The following is a 9,928-nucleotide window of genomic DNA, read 5'->3' as shown; positions in this document are numbered from 1 at the left end:
TAGTACCCTCAAACTTTTGTGATGGCTATAAGTTTATTACCACTATATAGGAATATACACATATCAAACAGATTAACTTAAAAACTGACTTTTAAATATTAATGATGAGAAATATTTTTGAAAATTATTCAATTCTTGGGAAAACTTGCCTATGTAGACTCCTAAATGATATGTATTAAATGAATGAAAACATAGTAGAACAATAATTATAATAATACCTTCCAAAATTTTTATTTAATTTTAATTTGTCCATAGTAGCAAACATTTCTCTAACATTTGTTATCCTATGGACAGCATCGACAACATACACACAGGGGAAGACACTCTATGTAGTGAGGTATCATAGACAGCTCTTATTAATGATTTATGAGAAAAATATAGAGAAAAAAACCAAGTCTTTAGAAATCTAGATGTCTCTGTATTTGGTTAGATTTTTTTCAACTTGTCTTGCTCAATTTTATAACATTGCATATTTGAACAAGAAAAACGTTTAAAAACCTCTGGCATTTATAGTAAGTATCATGTCTTTAATTAAAATGTGAAGACTATTTATTATTGCCTTATAATGCTAGGTAGATGTGTTAATTTAGAACACAAACTCTCTGAGCACAGTAACCTTGTGCTATTTGTCTTTGTATTTCCAGTTCCTGGGGCAAGAGGAGGTCAGGAAATGTTTCATATGAATGCATTACCTTTTAGATGGTCTATATGAAGAAAACAGAGCAAACCAGTATACAAGATTTTTGCTTACTTCATTTACTGTACATTTCATTTTTAACAAATGTGTGGTATTTATTATCTCTGGTGAACAAAAATAGCCTAAAGCTCAGAGGCAGTTCTTTATGACCTAAGCAACAAAATGAAGACCTAAATTCCAGTTTTACTCATTTGACTCACTTTTCAGAGTTTTAATCAGAGATTTTTTTTATATCCCCTCCACAAAAATGGATGAAGTTAGTTAAGAACGGTTACTGAGAAGTTTTGAAGACATGTGAATGAAGGAATGAATAAAAAGAATGGCTACAAAAATATTGTGCACATTCAAGAGAAATATAGTGCTGTGTTCAAAAGAAGAGCAAATATTCTTTGGATCTATAGTTAACACTATTATTTTTCTTACAGTTGGGATTTACATCTTTTAGTTAATCCAGAAATTTGGTCCAGTTCAGGGTGTGTGTGTAAATTTTGCTTTTGCTTTCATGTCATTTTTCATTTGTTTTTGGCAGTCACAGATAACATTACTTCACAGAACCACTTTAGGATGCAGTTTAGAATAATCATTTAGAATTATAGTCTTGGAAAGCTAAATTTTTAAATGAACATAAAAATCTTTCTCATTTAAGTTCTCTTAACAACAGAGAAAAATAAATATTGGCTATTTCAATCTTTGACAAAGGATCTGGAAATCACTAGCTCTAAGATGTCCACTTTTTTCTTTTCTTTTTCTCTTTCTTTCTTTCTTTTTGGTACTGGGGATTGAACTCAGGGGCACTTGACCACTGAGCCCCATCCCCAGCTCTATTTTGTATTTTATTTAGAGACTGTCTTACTGAGTTGCTTAGGGCCTTGCATTTGCTGAGGCTGGCTTTGAACTCATGATTTTCCTACCTCAACCTCCAGAGCTGCTGGAATTACAGGCGTGCACCACCGCACCCGGCTAGATGTCCACATTTTTAAGGTCCCATTTTTCACTTTAAAAATTTTGAGGAAATAGATATTATCCCAACTGTGGTATCAATATGGGTGTATACATACATCAAAATACATCAAATTTTATAGTTCATTGTATGTCATACAACCTCATTACAATTTTAAAATAGGGCTGGGGTTGTAGCTCAGCAGTAGAGCACTTGCCTAGCACTTGTGAGGCACTGGGTCCAATCCTCAGCACCCACATAAAAATAAAACTAAATAAAATAAAGGTATGTGTCCATCTACAACTAAAAAAAAATATTTTAAAACTGTAAAATAATTTTAAGATCAGGGAAGAATGACTGAGTTATAATAATATAAAAATAGATGAATTTCACAAACATAATGTTAAGCAAAAGAAGCCAGATTAAAAAAAGAGTACATCTCCTGGTGTGCCTGTAATCTTAGAAACTCAAGAGGCTGACACAAGAGGATTTCAAATTCAAGGATAGCCTTGTTAATTTAGTGAGACCCTGTTTTAACATTTCAGAAAAAGAAAGAAAGGAGAGGGGGAGGGACTGGGAATGTAGTTCAGTGGTAGAGCACCCCGAGTTCAATATCTAATACCACACACACACATACACACACATAAAAAGAGTACATGATGTGAGATTCACTTTTGAGGTAGGGTAGCGGCTGAAAAGGACCATAAAGCAGTCTACTGGGTGGTAGTGATTTTGTTTCTTGTACTATGTTGCATGGGTACCCTGTCTTCATGGAAATTCAATAGGCTGTACAGTTATGATTTGTGCACTTTTAAGTTATTCTTTAGTAAAACATGTCTAAAAATGTGAAATGCATGTGGTACTAGATGGAGAGAATGAAAATTACCCAGAAATTTCATGAAATTTTGCATCCTACTCATAATGTATCAGCTTGTTTTAATAATAAAAGTAATGTTATATATGTATGTATTTTATTTATTTATTTTTAGGTGGTGCTGAGGATGGAACCCAGAACCTCCCATGTTCTAGGCAAGTGCTCTACCACTGAGCTGCAACCCTAGCCCTGTATGTATGTATTTAGCGGTACTTGGGATTGAACCTAGTGGCACTCCACCACTGAGTTACATCCCCAGCACCCAGTTTTTTTTTTTTTTTTTTTTTTTTTTTTTTTTGAGACAGGGTCTCACTAAGTTGCCCAGGTTGGCTTCAAACTTGCACTCTTGGACTGGGGATATAGCTCAGTTGGTAGAGTGCCTGCCTCACATGCATAAGGCCCTGGCTTCAATCCTCAGCACCACAAAAGAAAAAAAAAAAAACAATAAACTTACACTCTTCCTCCCTCAGTTTCTTGAACCACTGGAACCATAGGTGTATGCCATCATGCCCAGCTAATATAAAAGTAGTGTTTTAAATTATTATAAAATTTTATAATGGATTAAAAACATGTACAAACATTTCACCAAGAGGGTATACAGGTGGCAAATAAGCACATGAAAAGATTTTCAACATCATTAATCACTAATAAAATGTAAATTGAAACATGAGATATTACTACATATTTATTAGAATACCTAAAATTAAAAATAATGATAAACCATGTTTGCCTAGCATTTACAAGACCTGGGTTCAATCCCTAGCTCTGCAAAAAATAAAAATGAAAAGTAGGGATAAGCCAAATATAGGAGAGGATACAAAGAAACTGGATTTCTTATACATTGCTGGTGGGAATGTAAAATGGCATTCCCTGGCATACCCTGGAAAACAATTTGGCAGTTTCTTTAAAAACTAAGCATAAACTTACAACTCGGCAACTACTCCTTGGCATTTATCCCAGATAAATAAAAACTTATTTTCACACAAAAACCTTTACACAAATATTCATGGATACTCTATTTGTAATAGCCCAAAATTGGAAACAAACCAGAGGTCCTTCAATAGGTAAATAAACTACTATATCCATACCAAGAAATTCTACTCAGCAGTAAAAAGTAATGAACTATTGATATATGCAACAACTTGGATAGATACAAAAGGGATAATATTGAGTGAAAAAGTCAGTTTCAGAAGGTAACCTACTGTACTATTTCATTTACATAATATTCTTAGAATGACAAAATTATAGAAATTAAATTAAAGATGAATAACTTTAGGATGAAGACAGAAGAGGGGTAGCTTGAGGATCCTTACAGTAATGGAACAGTAAGGGAACAGTTCTGTATCTTGATTATGGTTGTGGGTATACATGTGACAAAATTGCATAGAAATTTGAGCACATATACATAAATTAGTGCATGTAAAACTAGTGAGATGTGAGTAAAATCTGTGAATTATACCAGTGTGATATTGAACTACAGTTATGTAAGTTGCTATCATTGGGGAAAATTAGGTTGAAAGGTACTCAGAATTTCTCTATTACTAATTTTTCAACTTCTTGTGAATATATAATTATTTCAAAATTTTAAAATACTATTGAGTAACAGAGATATTGTAGTAGATTAATATCTATCAAATTTTCTGTTTATGCTCCCTTACTAGAAATTTCTCTAATTCCTTTCCCCAGGATTGTAATGAAAGCTGTCATGTTCAATCTAAATTGTCCCAAATCTAAATGACAGTTGATTAGTCCAGGGATGGGCATCTGCTCCAATGTGGGCCAGTTGGAGCCTTTCCCTGGGAATACGGCATTTGGACTGAGAAAAAGCCTTCTCTTTTCATGTGTCTAAACTATAATTTGTAAATTCAGGAGTTACCAGGGTGTCCTATTTTCCACCATATGATTAGGAGAGGTAGAAGAACCTGGTTGACAGAGAAGGTGAAATTCAGCAGATGTACAGAGGGAGGGGGAGAAAGAAGATGGAGAGTCCTGTTGATATTTACCTTCCTGGTTCCTTATGTCCAGTTTAATTACTGCCCTTGGGTTTTATGAGACACTTCTGTACCTTTATAATAAATTCAACTACTTATCTAAGATCTATTTGGATTTTAATGATTTGTAACCATAAAGAATTCTAAACAAGTTAATATCATTCTATTAACATAATAATATATTGTTACTAACATACAATGGTATGGTTAATTATTGAGATGAAATGTGTAAAACATCTCAAGTAAACATTGTTATCATTATTATATCACAGATGATTACACATTCCATTAGAAAATGTGGTCAATATTAGAATTACTGAACACAATATACTTTTTATTGATAACAGCATAATTTTTTGAAATAGTCTTTATTCTTTTTGTATACAAGTCATTTAATACATTTCAGTTTGGGAGATCCAAAACAATTAAAACATGTCTATTTAGGAAAAAAAAATTGTAAAACATTGGTTCTTTTTACCCCTAGTTAACTGTAATTTTGGTTCTTTTTTCCTTTTAATATACATTTGCCACTGTTCATACAAGTATAATTTTAATGGAAATATTGTTAGAAAGTAATAAAACAGTTCTCCCTTTTCTGGGAAAGAAAAAAAAGAATCCTAAACAAGTTGGGCATGATAATACATGCCTGTAATGCCAACTCTGGAGACTGAGGCAGGAGAATTGCAAGCTTGAGGCCAGTCTCACCAATTTAGTGAGACCCTGTCTCAAAATAAAAAATAAAAAATAAAAAAAGGGCCAGGGATGTAGTTCAGTGATAGAGCACCCCTTGATTCAATCTTCAATACCACATATAAAGAAAAAAGTTTGCCTTTACAGTATCTATGATAAGATAGGCACTCCTCCATAGTACAATCATAAACATGTACTATATATAAAGATCATATAACCCATCCCTCTCATTTTCAGGTGAGAAAACTGCAGGTGAAGGGTAGCCAAACCAATAAAGCTAAATGCTCGAAAAACCAGAGGCAGCACCTTGTCACCATCTTCAACATTACATGGTAAGTCCTGGAGGGAAGCGTCAGGATGCTCCATGGAGGATTTTATTTGCTTGTTTTTAGTGTACTAGCTGCATAATTAATGAATCGGAATGTGGTTAACAAGGACCTATTTGAGAGATCAAATGAATAAGGGATGGGGAGTAGGGATATAAATAGCTATAATTATAGGCACTTAATGCTAAAAAAAGTGTTTAACTTTTATCATTATTAGTCATGAAGATATTCCATTTGTCACATACATACATAACAATTTCAGGACAGAATGGAGAAAAAAATGTAAGACTACACTCAACAGGATGTAAATACTGAGTTTGACGTAAACTTCCTGAGAGGTGGAGGGTTGCTCGGAAACTTCCTGCTTGGTCATAACAGCAAGGGAACTGGAACACATTAGTCTCCCTCTTTCAATAAGATCCCATACAGTTGATTAAAAATACAGATTTGGAATTATTCTTAACTAAAGTAGCCAAAGCACAGCATTGTATTGACTGTATTTTGAGAGGCAATTTTAATACAAGAGAGAAATATTATCCAGGTTTTGAATAAAAGGAAATCTAATAAATATGTGACTTTCTGGAAACAATTCATAGAATAGAAAAGTTATAATTTGTATCTTTCAGTTTTATGTTCCTTAGTTGATGGTACAACTTCTATCACTGCTAGCTGGCTGGCCACCCAAATTTGTAGCTGTCTACATTTTAATGAAGGTCCTCTGTCACTGTTGGTTTTGTCTCAACTCTCTGCTGGGGTTATGAATGATAACATAGCCAGCCTGTGTTGTGTGTACGTGCAACTCTTCCTACTCTTGTTTTCCTTTATGCTGGCAGAGGGTCTTATCTTTTTAGTAATTCTTTCTCTGAAAAGGCATTTTAATATTTTATTTTCCAGTACTAGTGGTCCCAGCTTTATCATCACCTCAAAGGAATATTCTATCAGCCTTGGTCTTAATTTTCTGGAGTGGCTCTCTCCCAGAAAAACCCACTTATTCACAAGCTTGGGACCTCAAATCTTTGGGCTAGAAAGAAAAAAATTCTCTTCTCGTTATACAGTTGGCAAAAGAAAAAAAATAATCGATGAAATAAAGCTAAAAAGACAAGTTAGGAAGGGGAAAAAAAGGAAGAAGTGAAAAGAGAGAGAGAAAAATTAAAGATTTCCCAAATCCTAAAATGTTGTTTTTGTTTTGTTTTGTTTTCTTTTATTTGTAAATAGGATAGGAAGGGTTTCTTTGACCCACTTGTCTCAAATGTTTCTTCTAGAGATAGCATATAGCATAATCGGCCCCTGTAGTTTCATGTTCATTTCGCTTCCGAACGTCCCCATTCCTTTCTGGAACATTTTCTACCTTCTCCTGACTGGCAACATTGTATCTTCATCATATTGATCTGCAAAGAAACATATTCTGTCTGTGACTTTGGTACCAATATTTGACATAATATTAGTATATACCTCTTGAATCCACATTATGCCCCATTCCACCCTGCAACTCTGTCACAGAAACCAATAGAAGGGTAAGTTTATTTGATTTAACCCGCAAAGACTTTTTAAGTAGACAGGGACACTGAAATGAATTGGAAGTTCATAATCCTGTAACTGAAGCTACGATAAACTTCAGACGCTGACAATTAACATAATAGGGGTGCAGACAATAGACACTCAGAAAGCAGTGACAGATAGTAATTCCAAATGTGAATGATAGAATTTTAGCAAGTTAAGATTTTATAAAAAAAACAAAACATCCAGGGGCTAGGGAAACAACTCAGTAGCAGGGTACTTGCCTAGTGTGTGCAAGGCCCTGGGTTCAATACTGAGCACCAAAAAATTGCCATTCTTTTCCTTGATGACAAAAATTACTAGTTTTTCATTTTTAAAAGTTTGAAAATACAGATTGTGCCTACCCATAATCCCAGTTACTAAGGAGCTGCAGGAAGATCACAAGTTTGAGGTCAGTCTTGACAATTTAGAAAGACCCTGTCTCAAAATTAAAAGGGGCTAGGAATGTACCTCAGTGGTAAAGCACCTCTGGGTTCAATGTGTAGTATATAAAAAAAAGAAGTTTGAAAAATATAGATAAGCAGAAAGGATTTTTAAAAATCCATCCTGAGACAATCATTGTGAACATTTTGGCATATACCTCTTCAACATTTTCTAAAATTTTCAGTTATATATACATTTATACATACAGTATATATAGCTGGGATCTTAGTCAATGTAATGCTTTGTGATATTATTTTTTAAACCTAACAGTATATTGTGAATATTTGCTTACATCCTGAAATATTCTTCTTTATTGGACTATCCATTCCAGAATATTGAAGCAGTGTGCTTTATCCCTATTATTGAGCATTTAGGTGGCTACCAATTTTTCACTTTTATTAATAACACTATAGTGAACATAAATCATTTCACAAATATCAGATTATTTTCTTATGTTTGTAGAAATTGAAATGCTTAGTCAAGGTAGTTATTCAAGTACTTTTATGACACTTTAAATACCTTCGTGACACTCTTAGCAGCAGATGAGGGGATCATGTTTTGATCAGTAGAACTTTTCTAGGATGTCAAATATCTTATTTGAAAACTTGTTTTGTTTTTGAAGATGCACAAAGTTATGTAATATATTTACATAAAGAAGGAGATATAAGGCTCTAACCCCTCTACCCTGCCACGTGGTATTTGATTGAGGAAGGACAAGTTTGTGTTTGAGGTGGTGTCACACTCTTGACATGTAAAAAACAATATATAGAGCAAAGAAGAGAAAAGTTTGGGCAGTTCTTTTCATCTCCAGTGTGCTTTCACTAATGACTTCCATGCAATATGGTATATCTTTCTTCCCTGAATCTTCCCCTGCTCAAAGGTGGCAAATAATTTCATAAATATTCATTGACTGAAATATCAGATTTTAAAAGACAGTCTCTTTTATTTATTTATTTTTTAGTTGTAGATGGACTTGATGCCTTTATTTTACTTATTATTTTTAAGTGGTGCTGAGGATCGAACCCAGTGCCTCACACATGCTAGGCAAGCGCTCTACCACTGTGCTCTAACGGCAGTCCCATCAAAGACATCTCCTTTTGCAATTAATTACAAACTATATAATTTTTAAAAAATATTTTTAGTTGTAGATGGACAGAATACCTTTATTTATGTATGTGTGTGGTGCTGAGAAATGGAACCTAGTACCTCACACAAGCTAGGCAAGTGTTCTACCACCGAGCCACAACCCCAGCCCCAAACTATATAATTTTTATTAAAGAAATGAAGAAGGAAACCGTGGTATTACTTTTATTTAAGTACAAGCACGATGAGAGTTAATATTTTCCTGTTTTAATTCATGTGATACCAAGTATATTTTTAATGCAGTATAATCTATCACTGAGAAATTTCAAAGCTATTATTTAAATGTTAATTATATAACATGAACAACCATAGTTGTGTGGTTTAAACTGTTAAGGTATGTTTAGAAAAAGGAACTTGAGTACTATATTGTCTTATTATAAATTTATTTTAGATGATACATAGAAATATGGTAATCCCTTGATAATAGGTCATAGTTATTGAAAAATATTATGTCAAACAAAATTACAGTTGGTAATTTATTTTCTTGTCTAGCGCACACTGCCCCCATCCTTCTGCCAAGGAGAACGTATACTTCATAACAACCGTGAACTTGTCTGTTTTGTTCACTGTGTGTTCCTATCCTGAACAGTTCTTTTTTTTTTTTTTTTGAACAGTTCTGACATATAGTTTACTCAGATATTTGCTGTGTGAATCAAAAAATAGGGAAGTAACTTTAAAAGATTTCAAAAGGCACAAAATTTACAAAAACACACAAAGTTCTGGAAGTCATCCAGTTCTAAAACAAACGAGATCTGTTGATAGAGTTGTAAGTTAAATGTAATTCATGACATTTAAAGTGATAGCATTTATTATTAAAGTGATAGTATACATTATTAGTTTACAGAATGATATAATTAGATGGAAATAATAGTAGTTAAGGCTCAGAGATGATAAAAGTAGAGTGGGATTTGTAATACCAGGGTCAAAGGTAGTCCTTGGGGTTTGACTAAACATTTGAGAATGTTAAACACCTATGTGTGGGTTTTTAGCCTACAATAGATGAGAAAGAAGGCAACTGCCTGAGCGACTTCTTTTTCTGATTTCGTTGGCCTTTATTTATTTATTTATTTATTTGTAGGTATTGTGGATTGATCTCAGTACCTCAGGCATTCAGCACTTAGTTTCTTTTAAAAATTGAGTTAGGTATAAGTCAATATTTTAATATTTATCAAACAGAATCTGTATTATTTATTGCTGTGTGATAAATTACTCCAAAACTTGGTGACTTAAAGCAATAAATACTGATTATCTTACAGAGGCTATGGAAAGAAGCAGGGCATAGCTTAG

Source organism: Sciurus vulgaris (genome assembly GCF_902686455.1).
Source record: "Sciurus vulgaris genome assembly, chromosome: 2".
Taxonomy (NCBI): Eukaryota; Metazoa; Chordata; class Mammalia; order Rodentia; family Sciuridae; genus Sciurus; species Sciurus vulgaris.
The sequence above is the reverse complement of the archived record's forward strand: the minus strand, read 5'-3'. Positions refer to the sequence as shown.